At 41.9% G+C, this 17,597-nt stretch overlaps 1 non-coding gene across 1 annotated transcript; it reads left to right on the top strand.

The window, feature by feature from the left end:
- Positions 1–508: 508 nt before the first annotated feature.
- TRNAY-GUA (transfer RNA tyrosine (anticodon GUA)) lies at positions 509–598 on the top strand. The gene is given in 2 exon segments: positions 509–545; positions 563–598. It is a non-coding gene; the product is annotated as a tRNA-Tyr (tRNA).
- The last annotated feature ends 16,999 nt before the right edge of the window (positions 599–17,597 follow it).

Here is a 17,597-nt window from a genome sequence, read left to right as displayed (position 1 = left end):
CTCATATGTGAGACAAATATTTCCTCAGTGTCTGTTGCTTTCCACCCTTTTCCTTCATTCCTCTGTATTCACTGTGGAGGCTGTCAGGGAGTGTGTTAGCTGATTTGTTTGCTAACTTGTTATAGGATTTGGCTGGGGAACTGTTGTGGGGAACTGTGTGGAAATGAGTCCTCTCTGTTCTCCTAGCTCAGATTAGGAAATATGGCAAGATTGCAGAAGAGTTGGCAAATTTCTTTGTTAAGAAGCAGACAGATTTCATTTGGGTCATCACAGGAATTCCAACCTTAATGCTACCACCAACAACAATCTTACAGGAGCTGTGAACTATTTGGCAGAAAACTGGCAGTTTCATAACCAAAATCCAGTTTTGCAGGGAAGGCTAAACTTATGCCCTTTTTTTTTTCTGATACTGTTTTGCTTTTGTGAGAAGCAATGCATATGGAAGTCCATTAGAGCCTAAGGCTATTGTTGATGTCGTCTTGACTCATTCTTGGCACTCCCTCATCTTCCTTCGATAGCTCAGCTGGTAGAGCGGAGGACTGTAGGCTGACTGTAGAAAGAAATCCTTAGGTCGCTGGTTCAATTCCGGCTCGAAGGAAAGGTTTTGGAGGCTGTTGTCATTTTTTTCAATGATTTTTGTCTTTCACTCACATCTGGATTTTACAGCTTGGCAAAGCTGCCCTTTCCAGCCATATTCCACTCGAGGCACAGTGAGAGAGTTACTTTACTTGTGGCTCTGGGCAGCCTGGTGGTTGGCAGCCCTGCATATGGCAGGGAGGTTGAAACTAGGTGATCATTGTGGTCCTTTTCAACCCATTTGATGGTTCTATGATATTATATGATTTACTTTGTTCCTTTACTACTTTCAAGGATTTTATTTCCTACATTCTGATTCTTACATCAACAGCACTTTGACCTTTGCCATGTGTCTACCTAATCAGTCACTGCACACTGTATGTGATTCTCTTCTTCAGGGGCTCAACACCTTCAACAGACCCTTGTTAGCTAGAGCAGACCTGCAGCATGGAGCTGGCAGAGCCTCTTTTAGCCAAACTGAGTATGAGAAACTGGAAGAGGTCCAGTTACTTTGCTTTGAGTGGAAGGGAATAAAAGAGATGGGGAAAAAAATGATATCATGATGACAGGAACACCACAGCCCTTCAGGTCATGTATTTGTCTGTGACAGTCATTACCTGCGACTGTTATCAATAACCTCATGAGAGTTTTGTGAATACTACTGTGTGTGCTGTGTGAAGGTTTATCATTTCTATGCACCGCTCATTTCAGTAAACTGTTGTAAAGTTTATGTCTGTTTGTGAAGGAAATGGGTAAAAAAAGTGCATATGAAAGAATACCACGGGCAAGGTTATTGAGGTTGCATTCTAAGAACTCAAATAAGTTCTTTCATAAGAAGCCCAAATGAGAAACTTTGTGAGACTAAAAAACAGGGCTCTGAGAATCTATAAAAGAAAATTTTGTTTATCACAGGAAACTGACTCACAGAACTCACTTTCACAAGACGCAGTCAACTCTTAGATGTCTGTAAGAAACTTTATTAAAGAAAAGATTAGGCATTTTCAGATATTTGCATTAGATGAGATGACATTAGGGATCGAAATTTGCTCATGCAAAGCTGCTCATGCAAAGCATCTCCTCCTGCAAAGCGCAGTGCTAAGCCAAACAAAGACAGGAAATGGAGATGGCATCTTTGCTTATCTTTCATTGTATTTTAAATATACTTAAGATTTTTAATAAAAAATATTTGCTAGAAGTTGGGTCAAATCCATCAAGGAACTGGTACTAAGCTAGAATGAATAATCAGGAGATGTAATTCCAGTATTTTATGTTTTTGTTTTTTTTTTTTTTTTTTTTTTACTAATTAAAGTTGGATCAATGGCCATTGATCATAGTGGAACATCAGATTTCTTTGTCCTTCCAAATTCAGCTGCATTAATACTCTTCAGCCTGCACTGCAATACACACTTATAACCTCATAACCATAATGAGGGAGGCAGGCTTGTCTCTCTGAACAGCACAACAGGCTCTTTGGGCCCTGTGGGACAGCCCAAACATTTATTGCTCCATAGGATGTGGTTGTGAAGGCAGGGTGGGAAGGGAAGCAGCCTCCTTGCAGCCCTGCTAATGTTGCCAGGGAGGAGGCTGCATGACAGCAGCATCTCAGGTCCCTAATGGCAGTCCCAACAGACATGGAGGAGGACGAGGAGGAGAGGGGTATGAGCCTGAGTGACATCACAGGAGGAACTCGAGCACACTTGCCCCTGAGCTCCTGGGACAGATTTCCTCCTCGCAACGTGCCATTTATGGTCTTGGTGAGCAATAACACAAAGCAGGAGCCTTTCCAAATGAGTGAGTACTTGACTCATGCACTTAATTGCTGCAATATGTGTGATGCTTTTGATTCAAAATCTGCCAATAATTATGAAAAGTAAATCCCTGTATGCCAAATTTTGTGCTCATATCAGAGAAGGGCTGATATGTTCCTTGAAACTGGGAAACAGCGGTGACTGGTGCAAGGAGAGACTGTCTCATAGGTGTTATGTTTATGAGCACATACTTGCTCACTGAATATTTCACTCTGGTTGCACAAGATGTGAATAAAACAAGTGGAGGGAGAAGGGTTTAATTAAAAGTATGTGCACATCACAAGGCATGTTCTCCCTCTAGTTAAAAGAGTGAGCTGTTATGGCATGGAGAATGCTGTCTGATTCAGTTAGCCTCTGTTATACCATGCTTGCTGTCATCCTATTGCCAGTACCAGGACTGCTCCTTGCTGACACAGTGATGATGCTGGAGACTGTTTCTTTCTCTGCAGTCACGTCCACACAAGATAATTTCATAAAAAATGCCATCAAATGTAGCCATCAAGCCAGAAATGTGGATTTAAATAAAGTTCTTCTGTTTTTCTAGCACATTCAAATTAAACTTCAGATAGCAAAGATAGGATGTGCTTAAAAATTGTACCGTCTTAGGAGTGTTAGCTTTCTCTGGCATCCTGAATAAGCTTCCTCCCACAGCCAGACTTCTCTGGCTCATCAGACATTGTGGTTCCCCTGTTTTTGTCCGAGGAGTGGTATCCATAGACCAAGTCTCTGAAACAAAGAGGTGACCACTGGGGAGCCTCTGAATTGCCAGTAGTAAGCTCCTGTTAGACAAGCTAATGTTTGTCATCAGTGGGATATTCCTTCTTCTTCCAAGAAAACTTTGTTCATTCTGTCTCACTTCTTGTTCACAGATAAGCTTTGAACTTGTCCCCTAACTTAGAAACAGCACCCTGTGTGGTGAAGAAATTTAAGTACTTACAGCCAGCTTAAACATATGGCAAACTGTCTGTGCTTTCACTTCTCCTAGTTCTCAGCTATGCTTGCTTTGGATGACCTTGTATATCCAGAGCTTTGTTTTGATTTCCCAATACAATAGAGTCCCAGCCTGGTTCCAGACACCTGATTTCACCTTGTTCCATCAAAGCCATATTGCCAGGAACTGTTCTTCTGACACAGCATGAAATGGCTGAGTAATGCAGGGCCTGCCTAAGGAAATGTGGTTAACCTTAAAGAAACCCTTCAGAAAAGCTGGGCGGTCTCCATTGTTGGAGTGATGTGAGCTGCTTGTTCTGGTGTCAGGTTTCAGCCGACAGATGCAGTGCTACGGTGACAGGACCGAAGACCTAAGTTAGAAACACAGAATTATAGAATAATTAAGGTTGTAAGAGACCACCAAGATCATCCAGTCCAACCTCCAGTGCACCCCACCATAGCCACTGACCACGTCCCTCAGTGCTGCATCTACATGCTTCTTGAACACCTGCAGGGATGGTGACTCCACCACCTCCCTGGGCAGCCCGTTCCAGTGTATCACTATTCTTTCTGAGAAGAAATTGTTCCTAATATCCAGCCTGAACGTTCTACTGAACCTCTGCCATTTCCTGCTGCCATCACTCTGTTGCAGCCACCTGCTGTCTCTGGTCATACAGATGATGGATGAAGTCATGGATGAAGCTCTTTGAGCAGGATCGTATCTTCACTCAGTTTTTCACAATGCCAAGAAAAACATGATCCTGGTTTCTGTATGGAGTAGTAATGCAAGTAAATGATAACAACTGTGTAATTGAGAAGAGCTTGAAAAGGTTTTAAAATGGGAAAGCAAATGAAGATGCTCCGGTGATGATTTTCTAGTTCATACAAATTGCAAGTGCTTACAGATTGGTCTGCTCTTACCGTGAGGTAAAACCCCTTCAGCGAGTGTTTGACTGGATTTATGAAAGGCATCTAAGCATGGTTGAAAATGACCCAAAGCAGATGCTGCTTTTTCTTGCAGCCACCAGGTCAGGTAGATTTATACCAGCTGAGCAACTGTTTGCACATTTCCTCAGGCCTATTTAGCCATCCTAAACCAACCTTCTTTTTTTCCCCCCCCATCCCATTGTAGTTATTATAATCAGGCCTTGATAAGGATTGCTTCCAGAGACGTCCAATCAGTCCCATGTTATCATCTGGAAATGATTTGAGTCCGCAGGACAGATGAAAGCCATTTTGATAGCATTGATTAGTTCCTTATTTCAAGTTGTGCCATTTCACCATGCACTGTTTTAAAATTCTTGCCGCATTTATGAGGATACTTTTTTTACGTTGTAAATAATGAAATGTATTTTGTTGTGAGAATCCAAATAAGCTTTGAAGCTCATGGCTTTGTAATTTGAAAGTCATCTGGAGAGTGTATGCTCTCTTGCCTGCTTTAATCAATGCACGATAATCAATTATCATATCAAAGTGTTCAATTACTCCTTAGTGATGTGGTGCTGTAGCTGTTTGGCTTAATTTCCTAGAAGATTCTCAGCGCTCTCACTGCAGCATTTAGGTTACTTAGCTGACTGCTCAGAGATATCTGCTGTGAAAATTAAGCTGGTGCTATCTGCCTCCTCAGACAAAGCTTTCTTGGATGTTTCTTCCACACCACAAAATCCTTCTTCCTATCTGGTTTGTGAGTTTGATGTATAATGCTGCCAATTCCTAGGAAGAGAGTCTGTCCGTCCTTCTGTCCTTAGGAGGAATGCTAAGAGTTCTGGCTCCTTCTTTGTTAAATCCAGAGAGGTCTCAATTCTTCCCTTTCTTGCAGTACATTACCTTTCAATTAGGGGAGGCCAGTTAGAACTGATTCTTGGGTCACTATGTTTCTTGTTTATTTGAAGACCAAGGAAAAGAAAGGTGAACCAGTAAGGCATGATCGCTGCTTAAGACCCCTAAGCCTTGCAGAGTTCTGAGATCTGTATTTGTAAATTAAGGGTCTCTCCAAAACTTGGAATAGAAGAAAATCTAATAATTTTGATGTCCATATACAGCTCTTGTGGGATCATTATATTTTGAATCCCTACTGTCCCTGTGACGTGCATAGGTAGCACTGTTCCTGTTTCAGTTTACATTCTAGTCCTTAAGTCTGTTGCTGTTGAGTAATATGTCCTAAAAGGCTGCAGTAGAGAAAAAAAAGTTGAAAACTTCATCAGGGACTCCAGCTGCTCTGTGTTCCAACCACCCTTCCTCACTTCTAGAGTTCTTCATTTTTGGTAAATCATGGAATTAACTTCTTCCCCCTCCAAGAAGCCAGCAAATAGTTTTCCCACCATTTCAGTTTGTAGTGATTTTGCAACCTAAACAATCTCCTCCTTGCATATCCAGAATATCCTTGTTATCCTGAAAGATAACTAATGGTGAATAAAATAGTACAGAGTAGAGTAAAACAGTGAATAAAAAGATATTGCTCTATCAAATTTCAGCTTTCCAGCACCAGCTCCATGCCAGGAGAGAAGACCAAGAGGTATGTGCTGGAAGTGAGAACTTCTGCTGTGGTCAGATGGGGAAGGAGGTGAGTGGTGGCAATGGAGCAGGGCTGTAGGGGGTTGGAACTACATGATCCTTGAGGTCCCTTCCAACCCAGGTAATTCTGTGTGATTCTGTGTGATTCTGTGTACAGGAGCACTCACCCATTGGCAGTGCGTGTGAACATGCTGGTGCTCAGTCCTCAATGATAAATGAAACAGCATATATCTCTAGGAAAGAGTGGTGGAGAAACATGAAGCTGTATTTCATCTGTGTTGTGTCAGCCTGAAAGAAGGGAAACGTGAAGGGCTCTGCAGTGAGGAGATCTGTAAAAAACATGGCAATTACCCTCATCTCAGCTTACCTATTGAGAAATAATCAAACTTGTGATGAGTCTTTTGACCTGTCAGACCTTTTAACTGAACTACAGCTGAAGAGATTCACTATAAAAAGCTGTATGCTGCTTCTTATTGTTGATTTTTAACCATGAGAGTTCCCCAGGGAAATAGCATGTAGTAATAACATGTAATGGTCTTCTGATGAGCATCTGGTGTTGGAGTTTTTTCCTTTTAAACTGCATTAAAATTAAAACTGCAGTATTGCACTGAGTCCTCATTTCCTGTTAGGAGAGGAATTATGATGCTGTATTGATTGGCAAAGCTGTTTCTCATCCTGTGCAAGTGCGTTTAGTGGACAGAACTTGTCTCACAGAGACAGACGTGCCCTACCACCCTCTTCCATTCTCAAAGTTTTTCCCTTTAAATTATTCATAACGAAACCACTGACCCTCAAAATTTAAAACAGAAGAAGGATGGTATAAAACGCTCTCATGTATGTCTTTGCATTAATTTATGTGCCATCACATTGAATAAAAGGAAATAGCAAGTTAAGCATGTTCAAGAAACCACATGATGAGTATAATTGATGCATTCAGCCTATAGAACATACATATAATAGTCCATTGTAGTTATGGGATTGGCCAGCCAATATTTTTGTCTTGGAGATCATTACTTAAGCAGATGACTCCTGACCCTTCTCTTTTAGCACTTCAAGAAGTTTGCCAGAAAGTACCCCTTTGTGCCAGTCAGCCTTTAACATCTCCCTCTGAGCGGCCTCAATTTTTCATTTAACTTACTTCTGAACGTTAATCTGCTTTTTATCCCAAGGATCTTTATGAGAAATAAATTGGAGCCTTTTCAGAAATGCAACTTTGAAAGCTTCTTCCTTGCTAGTTAAAAGCTTGTCACAATGTAGCAGAAACGTACCTTTGCTAAAACGGAGTATTTGACAAAAAAAAAAAAATTAAAAAAAATTAAAAATAAAAAGGCAATGGAGCGATGCCGAAGCAACACGCTGTGTGATTCTGTGCAGAAACTGGCTTACCTTGGAAACTTAAGATATGTGATGCATAGCAGCAGATAGGAGAACAAAGAGACTTAGTGTCAGAAAGACACTAAGATCTACTTCAAGATGACTCTGAGTTGGTCCACATACCCCAAGGTGGCTGATGGGCAGAATAGAGGAGATTTACCACTAAAATGGCAAGTTCTGATTAAAGTATGTGCTTTAAATAGGTGCTGACTCAGGGGAGGTGTAGCGCATAAACCGGGTGGCTCCTTTTTGCTGGGAAAATAAAAAGGGATATTGATGGAGAGGATGTTTGAAAAGGAATGCCCAAGAACTGGTGAGAAAGGAAGGCCTTGGCAGGATGTGCTTGTTAGAATGAAGAATGAAACCATAGAGGAAAGAAGACGTATTGCATTAGGGCAGCTATAAAAAGGATTTTCTCCATGTGTGTAAAAGCATTGTGCATTCACCCCGGTTAAAGGTTCCCCAAAGGGAATCTACAGATATTAGAGTTCCTTCATCTTCCTCCCCAGCTCATGTTCCTGCTCCAGTCCCTGGGAGCTCCTCAGGCACAGCTCTGTTGCTCAACTCTCCCTCCCATTTGTTCACCAGGACTGCAAATACTGCAGTTTTGTGGTAGCTGAATAGAGAGGTATTTTTCTCATCATCTTCCTCCCTATAAGGGGCATGTAAGTAAACTTCAGGAGTGAGTTATAAAGGAATCCCATATCCTCCCGTAAACACAATTTAAAAAGCTAATGTCACATCAAGTAATAAGAGATCACCTGTGATTTGGGAATGAGTATCACTTGGAGCCCTCTCCCCCACCCTAGTAATGACTGCTGAAAAGCCCTGTGAAATATGGCTTCAATGAAGTCAAGGTGCCAACAGATTTCTCCCCATTTGCTTTCTTTCTGATGGGACCTTTCCTTGTTCAGTGCACATGATTACACCCATCTCACTAAAAAAAACCAAACACAACAACCCCACACACCCAAGCAATGTCTGCCCTGCCTTTGATAGGAGAGACAGGCTTTGGCAAATAGTTATTTCTAGTTCTTATTCCTAACGTATGTATGACTTATTATTAATAGAGACTTGCAATAAAAATGGGAATGATTTTCTTGACCCACTAAGCTACAGCTTAAACCAATAAAAGAACAAAGGAAATGGGTGTAAGAAGAGGACATCGGGCTTTGTTTGAAGAGTCACAGTCACATGCAAAGCTAGTAGATGTATCCAGAGAAAAGAGATAAAACACCCCACACTAATAACTGGCTTTTATTTTGGCCAGCATTTCTCTTTCTAAAGGCTTTTCTCCCTGTGGACACAGATCTGTATTAAAGATGAGGTAGTTGCACTCCAGTCATCTTAGTAATGGTGGCAACACCTCAGTTTCAATCTTGCCTTCTCCAAGGAAAGCAATCCTCTCCCTAGTATTTCCAAGGGAAAAATTAATTGGGTTCACTTCTCTGTGTTACATCCGTACTTGCTGATTCACTCTTTGCTTCTCAGTGCTTGATCTTTGTTGAGTTAGTCATGTAAAGCAACAAAATGCTGCTCTGAGTTCATAAATCTTGGTCCTCCTATTTCCTGAGAACAGGTCCAGCTGAGAAAGTGAAGAAGAAACTTGTCAGGATGCCATTAAAAGCACTGTATATCAGAAGCCCACTGGACAGAAAACCTTGCTCAAACACTGACTTTGTTTTTGCAAAGTGGGAAACGCTGCCCAAATTCATATAGTAAATATTTCTTAGTGTATCATGGGGAGCTTTCATGTAAGATCAGATTAGCTGGAAATCAGGACAAAGCATGAACTTTGCTCTCTCATTGCTACAAAAGCAATCGTCTGAGGGATTTTTCGAGGAACCCCCCTAGCTTTTCAGCTAGGCAGAAGTGCACTGCAATTGATCTTAATACTGCATTCTTCAGAGATTAGAGAGAAAAGCTTTTAGGCTGATATTTAAAAATAAGGAAATGGCTTAGAAGGAGAGGGAGGGAGATGGGCAAAGGTTCAGAAGACAAGAGAAGCAGCAGAGGGAAAAGTTACGAATATGGGAAAAAGAGGGATGAGGATGAGAGTGGTGCTTACTTCAAAGAGCAAAATCAGATCACAAGTGCAAGTTGAAAGAAGCTCATGAAAGGTAACTGTAAATAAGTTTGAGTCTGGTGCAAAAGGAGTTGGTTCTCTCACTTTTTCTTGCTTCACACAAATTCTAGTCCATAAAATACCATTGTGTTCAGCATCAACAGGAAGACAAGACTTCATGCAGTCATGGAGGCTCTGTAGTGTTGATATCCCTCTGAGCAATGAGGGTTGGAGGGTTCAAGGAAGGTAAAGGCAGTTTGGACATAAAGTGCATGAATATGTGCATGGGTTTACAATGACTTTCACTCACGGCATTTTCCAGAGCCCAGCATCACAACATTCCTTTGCAAGTGTACACACCAAGCTTTCCCAGAAGTAACCTGGTACAGCGATGTTTGATACTTCATCTCCACCTTCATCATATGCCTGAAGGACCTGCCCTGCACAAGCAGGACCTGGAGCCCATGGGTAAATACCACCTGTGATAGTGAGTGCTTCAGTTAGCAAGGCTGATCATGAACACTGATCTCACCTTGCATATTGAAAGAAATAAACACATCAGCTGGTAAGTGAGCTGGGTCTCTTTCAAGGTACACTAATGCGTGGCTCCGAACAACAGCACTGAAACAATTTACAGGCTGGGGAGCCAGTAAGCACTTTTGCAGGGAACGGTGCCACATGCTTTGCCTTCAGAGTAATTCTTTATTCACCTCTTTTGCTCCAATTGCACCATTAGAGCTTGAGCATGGCCTTCTGACACAGAGAATCTGCGTGAGCAGAGCCACATTAGTTGTAAAATCCCTAGCCAGTCTCATTTTTTGGCATGAAGGTGGTTGTTACGGCATTGTTTTTATTATTCATCAAAAGGAAACTTTTCAAAGTAAATACATCAAATACCACATAGTGTAAGCTCTTCCCAACCACTGCTTCCTCTCCCTTTTTCTTTTCCCCTACCTCCTTTTTGTTTTTTTTATAAGCAACAGAGTTGTTACTCCCGAGTCAATTTCAGGTCATCTTTCATTTGCTCAAAATATATCCTTATTGGCAAGCTATTTTCCCATTATTCAGGAACACACATATTGTTTTACTTACAGCTGTGTGCTGTATTTTATGTTCTCATATAAATGTTATGCCTAGATTATCATAACTAGAGCAAACTGGTTTTAGGGTTTGTTGTTGTTGTTATTTTTAGTTCTCCCCATCCTCCTCCATCTCCCTCCTCAATCTCCCCCTAAGAACCCCCCACAAAAGAACAGCCAACCAAGCAGGAGGATGGAGATGTTAATATGGCTATCTTGTGGTATTCCTAAAGTGATTCAGCTTTTCACATTTCTCTCCAGTAATGTAGGTCTCCCTGTGGGTTTCCCTAGTTTGGGGAATGATGATAGGTGAAGTTTGAGGCAGATTAATGGGTGAGCAGCACTGCTTCCATGCCACGAGGAGCAGTAAAGAAGACAAGGCAGGATCAGATTCAAAAAATTCATTACCTGCCATGTTAGAAAGTAGATTTTCTTGTCTGTTTTGAATTGTTTCAAAGAGTGGCCCTATTTTTAATGCCCCGGGACATGGCTAACAGCAGTTCTGCATTCACTTACTCATCTTGATTTTGGGAACTGACCAAACAGAAGTTAATATTAACACATTGAGGGCCCAGTGGGGTAAGTAACTAAATCCCATTGACTTCAACAGTTTCTTAAATATTTACCAAAGTGATCAACTTACATGAGGCCTTCATGTGAAGGATTTCATTTGTAGCAACACATATGTATCCTTATTATTAATCTTACTGACGGGTTTCCTGCATATGCATGGCAACATTCAATACCTGACAGAGGTAAACAGCATGCAGAAGAGACAGATTTTCTTCTGTTTGGATCACAGAAGACAAAGATGAACTTTCCCCTTGTTTTTAGGGTGTATGTGACAGTGGAAGACCACTGGAGGAAACCGTGCTCCTGAATTCCCTGCAGCCCTGCTTTTTTCAATATATTTTTTTCTTTCTTCCCTATATAGTCTTATGCAGAAAGGCACAGCTTGTCCCCCTATCCCATTGAGAGTAAGACCACAGGCACATCTTAAGCTATTCAGTTCATTAATACTCTATGCTTGTTAACTGAATGACTTGAAGGCACTCAGAGCACTGAGGGAAGTCTCCTCCTGGAGGTTTTTAAAAGAGGCTCTTCTGGATTTTTTGAAGTTGGGATATTCATATTTTACACAGGCTTATTTCTTCTGAATAAATGTGTGCTAAATGCTAATGATGTGCTGCAAGCAGGTGTCTTATAGGAAGTATAACATTTAACGAGTGCCTGAAATTTAAGAACAGAGATGATGACACATGAACATTTGGGTCATGTTAGGTGAATTGTTAAAAAAAAAAAGCAGGTCTCTCTCATTGTTTTAACTTACAAAGAAGAAAGTCCCCGTAGAATAAACATTTACTCATTAAAACAAAGAGATAAACAAACAAACCTTTTATCACTGTTGGTGGGAAGCATACCTTACACTTTGCGAAGTTCGCAAGGAACAGCAAGTGCTTGTGGTTGCAAGTGATATTCTGTTTATTTAATATTTTTGGGGAGGAATGATAAGAGCTTGTAGCTGAATGGATTCCCAGCAGCTTCCTGACTTGAACTTCAGGATGAACGTCAAGCGAAATGCCAGAGTGAACAAAGATGACCGGGACATGTTTTCATGACCCTTCTCTTCCCCAGACTAATTTAGCAATGCTCCTTTCCACAACAGTTCAAAAGTTGTTCCTGAAACAACAGGGGATTCCAGAGAAACAAGGACTGCTCTCTGCCCACCTTGCCCTATTCACCTTCCTCATTGCCCCAAGAATGTTTGCTGCCCTACTGATGACAGCCAGTGATCAGGGCTGCATACGATGGATGGTGATAGCTGAACAAACAAACTAAGGGTCTGGTCTTGATTGCTGATGTCTTTACAATTTGTTTTCCCGTCGCTTGTTTGTACAGATGTAATGGTTGGTATTCCCCTTCTTTTAAATAATCACAACCATACTGGGGGGCGGGAGGACAGGACTGATTTGCAGAGAGTTTGCTCAAGAAGCCCCCACCCTGCTCCTGTGGCTTAGCTTCTGTACATTTCCTGCTGTGCAACCCATTGCTTTGGGTGGCAACTTCCATTTCCATCTGTCCCCCTTCAGCAATGGATTTGATTGTTCACTTCTAAAGAACAGCCCACAAGAACTGTCATTAGAGCGACCATTGCATTTAATCACATCTTGTCTACAGATTGAAAGAACACTAACTGGCACTCAAGGACAACAATACATGAATAAATGACCACAGCCCATCCTGCAGCCAACCCCTGTCCCACATCATCATGGCAGCAGCACTGCCCCACCAAGCAGCCCAGTCTGGCCCCAGGCATGCACCCATCACTCACAACAACCAAATATTGGCCCAAGACAGTTTCTCTTCACACAGTGCATCCCAAGCGAGCCAAAAGATTGGACACTCGTGGTTTAAATTCTTCAGAATGATGTGGCCAGCAGGGTTCGAGACACATGCTGTTGAGGGATGGAGCTCCCCATCAGACTACTTGTCATCATATCCAAATGGCAGGGAGAAAAAAAAAGCTAATTATATGCTCTCCAATTTTCTCTATTAGGAAGATCAAAAGAATTGCTGCCTTTACTGGCAAATCTCAAGGAAGAATTGTGGCAGCCAGACCAGTACTGGTCTGTGTTGAACTGTAGTCACTCAGAATAAATCAACATTAATTGCAGTCTCAGGCTGTGATTCCAGAGGGGCCGCTTAAGCACCAAATCATGACCCCAATTCTTCTATTGAAGCCAGTGGCAAAACTCTTGTTTGACCTCCGAAGGTGCAAGTCTGAGGCTATACCCATTGCCTGCCTTAAAGACAACTGCCTTGCCTACCTGTTGGTGGTATGAGAAGGAAAACAGGGAGGATACGGTGATGATGGACAGCAATACCTTGGCTTTTTGATCTTTGCAGGAGTGGGTGGTCCTTCTGCAGCAGCACAGAGCAGTATCTTTTCCTAGCTTGTCTCAGTTCTGCCATGGGGGCAGTGAAAGGCACCATGGGATGATTTTACAGAGTTTCACTATAGCTGAGCCTTTTCCTGAGTTTCTTGTCATCCCTTTGCCTAGCTGCGCTCCTCTGGACAGAGCAGACTGCATGAATCTCCTTCTGCAGTCTCACAGTAAAGGGGGTGGCAGGTGGCTTGGATTGGTCTCCCTTCCCAGCTTCGCACAGCTTGCCACAGCAAGGCCTGTTATCCACACACTGGAATGATCTCCTGGCCCCATGGCCTTCTGTGGCATCAACCAGGCTGACCGTTTCCTGAAAGCAAGCAAACTGATCTGCTCGCCCAAGGTGCTTCCTCCTCTTCTTTTGTGCCTGCCTCTAGACAGATCATCTTTTTCTGGAAGAAAAATACCCAGAAGAATGAGGCAAATGTGGGGAAAATATTGGTGTGATGGCACAAATGTGGTCTGCAGGAAAGGAAAATGGTAATCTTCCTGTCACTCGCCCATGAGAAACACTGTACAGTGACAAAGAGCACGGATGCAAGTTGAACCAAAGTGACTGCAATGGATATGAATTATGAAAACATGGCCTTCAGAAGTAAGAGGTGAATAGTACCTGGCAAGACACACAGCTGGCCATTCCTGCCACACTCCCACCAGGCTCAAGAGCAAAGACATCACTGCCACAGGAGATAGCACAGGACACCACAGGGTGACTTGACCAAGCAGGGTGCAGGTGAGGACCACAGCCTTGGCTTATGAGAGGGATTAATAAGCAGCACACCACGTTGCCATTCTTTTTATATACGATCGGAAATGTCTTGAAGCCAGATGCTCAGCTGGTGTAAATCAGTGGAGCACCACAGATTTATACCAGCTGGAGAGCTGGCCCCTCTGTCCCACTGGGAAGGGGGTGGGGGAAAAAGGAGAGAGGCTGTTTCTGGTAACCCCTCAAACAACATTAATTCTGGGTAAATATCTCCATATGTTAACAAATGGTAATTAAAAACAAAAGCATGGAGGAGTTCTCAGGATGCACGTGTAACGTGAGCACCCCAGAATCTCCTACACGCTGTAATCTTTCTCCTCCCCAGGGATCCCACCTTTTATTTGGTGTTGTATCTCCTTGACTGATATCTAACCTTGCTCCCGGGGCTCTTGCTTGGAGTTTTGCCATGTGTATTATTTTGCTCTGATGGGAATAGGGCTCCTGTCTGTAGGCATCTGGAGGCAATCCCACTGGTCAAGGAGGAAAATACCTGCTGTTGCAGTATGCCTCATTTTGAATAACTGTATTTATCAACTGGGAACGTTTGCTATCAATTGGGAAAATGCTCTGGAAATGCCACTTCTTTCCTGGCCTACAGCTTCCCACCACCTTCTCTGTGGATGGAGGCAGCTCTGAGTGTGATCACTTCTGGGGGCAAAGGCATTATGCTCAAAAAAAAGGAAAGCAACTTGAATTACAGAATCACAGAGGCTAGGAAGGACCACAAGAGTCCAACTCCTCTGCTAAAGCAGGTGCCCTACAACATGTCGCATAGATACTAACTACGATGCTCTATGCATAATAATAAATAAGGACTGGCCTGCTCTCAAGGTGAAAAGTTTCAGAAATGGATGTTCAAAATATCTGTTTGTACAATGGCTGGAGCATCTCCAGGGGAGATAGTGCATTGCAGCTGGTGTCAAAGAGTGACATTTTCAGACTGATGGATAGAATTCAGTCTCTGATTCCTGCACTACCAGTAACAGCAGCTGTATGTGCTATTGTGAAAGTTGTAGGGATAAATATGTATTCTTGATGTGTCATTTCATAGATATCACAGATGGAAGAGTCTAGCACACATGATGTGTTTCCACAAAGACCTTAACATGTCACAAGAGTGCATGGTGCACTGATCAGTGAATCACTTTCCTCTATTCAAAAGCCTAAAGATTTATGCCTTTTAAAAAAATATATGTATATGTATATATATATGGTTGTCATTATTTGATAGTACTGTCCTATGTATTTGTATTAGAAATAGATCCAAGAGAATTACAGCAATGTAAATGTGCAAGAGGATACTGTGGCCTTCATGCTGCTCCCCACTGTCTGCTCCATCTGTGTACACCCAGCGATGCCCAAAAGAAGACAATACTTTAACTTAACTTCATTGTGTTTTCTTATCAGTTTTCACAGCCTTCATGTTACTGAAGTGCTTGGCCTGGGTATGCTTATGGAAATTGCAGTCTATTACTTCAGGTCTAGATGTAATCCCATGTGACACTTGGTGAGCAAATTAGCATTGATGCCAAATTCTCTTTGTTGTGATGGCTCTGCAGCAGGTACAGCTTCTGTAAACAGATGCTGCAAGAGAGGTGGATTTTTGCATCACTCCAGATCTCTTGAGAACTAAAGTGCACAGGTAAATAACTCACTGAGATGAAAAAGAAATACTGTTAACTGAGAAGGATTCTCAGGATGTTTCTTCTTAGAAATTTATTACTTGTAATATCTGTTTCTTTTCTTGAATTTTGTTTTTAAGTACAACAGAGCAATTCCTCTTGTTTCTGCTTAGTGGAAATCCAGTTCATCTACACCACAAGTAAATCAAGAGGCAAATAAATGCTGTATGACCAACTTTAGACTTTTTATATCCATAGACAAGTGTCAGCCAAATTTTCAAGACATATTATTTGTAGCTGTTGATAATGCATTTCTTTCAACATTCCCATAATACATATTTAAGTTTTGAAAAGGCTGTAAACCTAAATATTATATGGTTCTACCAGGAGCTCAGAGACTATCCAAAGCTGCCCACTGGCTGGAGCTCCCTTGCTGTTTCTTGTGTCTCATTTAACTTTATTTGGTTGCTTAAGGGGTGGCCAATCCCTTTCTTTACCTTCTGATGGGTATTTAATAACACTGATAATCATTTCCAGATCCTTATGAAATATAGTGAGTTATGAATAATGTATCCTTGTGAAAAGTTCTGAGCTGTTTTTGGCTGGAAGATGGGAGCATTATATGCCATGGATTCCTACTGTTTTAGGCCTGTTGTATACAGCCTCTTTCTAGTTGACTGCTGGAGTAATCTCTGCAGCTCATGCAGATTACTAAACTTGGTTGGTCAAAGCTTCACTCTACAGTGTCTCACTTTGCAGTGGAAATTCAGTTTTCCTGCAGTGAGCAGGGGGTTCTGTTTATCACTGAGCTGGCTCACAGTGCCATGGACCAGAATAAGTGGGATCTGTGGGTGTGTTATCCCATATCTCAACCAAGATGCACTATGCAGTAATGCAACCCTTGTTAGGCTTCATCTCAGTGTGAATATGGTGTTTTGAAATACTGATGAGCAAAGACGTGTTATTTCCATAAAGCATCTCTCCAGGTTATATGCAAAGTCCTGCTTTGGGTGCCTACAAATTCTTCATGACTTCAGCAGTCACAGTGATGAAGAAGAGAAATTATTATTATAAATCACCTAAATCTAATCTACAGCTGAAATCTTCTTACTGCATTGAGCTGTGGCTGATGGGAAAGGCTGTGAACCACTGCTGTGGTTCATAGCAAAATGCCAGTGGTCAAGTGGTAACGGACTTCACCCCAGGCTTACATCTTAAGCCAAGTGCCATACAATAAGCGCAGCCCCCCTCAAGCTGTTCCACTGGGTTTTAAAAGCAAAACTGAGAAGGCTTCACTAGGGAACTTGATATCTTGTAGTGTTTATTCTCACCAACCAAGAGCAGCAATTAATATCTCTTTCAGATGGTGAGAATCTCTTTCAGATGGTGAGAATAAACAGTCTTGTAGACATGCAGAGGAAATGGAAATGACATATGAATTTTAATTAACCTACTTCTCTGTGGCTTTGCTGTGTAGTGACAAAATACAGTGATACAGAACCTTCAGTTACACACCCTGGCATTTTCCTGGGCTGCTGGCTTTAGTTCTATGCGAGTTTCATGTGTATACCTCAATACACATTCCTTGTGAGTTGATTACCAAGAGCTACCTGAATTCTTAGTGCTTTTGAACTATTGAAATATATCCCTGTGTTACTGTCATAACAAATGGAAGATATCTCTGTTATTAAGTAAAACCACATGATCGAGAACTCCCAAAATGATATCATCTATTGTGATGCCTCTGACTGTAGCTCTCACTACAGTCTCAAACAGCATTTGTTCTTCCCTGGGTGTGTTGCGTGCACTGAAAGAAACCAGTATGGCAGCAAATCTGATGTCATCTGCAGCTGCCATGCCATATTTCAAAGAGAAGGCATTAAACCTTTCTAGCAACATTTCTCCTGCAAAGGACAAA

This window comes from Coturnix japonica, chromosome 2 (genome assembly GCF_054131305.1).
Source record: "Coturnix japonica strain WE chromosome 2, WE-NBRP24, whole genome shotgun sequence".
NCBI classification, from domain to species: domain Eukaryota; kingdom Metazoa; phylum Chordata; class Aves; order Galliformes; family Phasianidae; genus Coturnix; species Coturnix japonica.
This window is presented reverse-complemented; position numbering and strand designations above follow the sequence as displayed.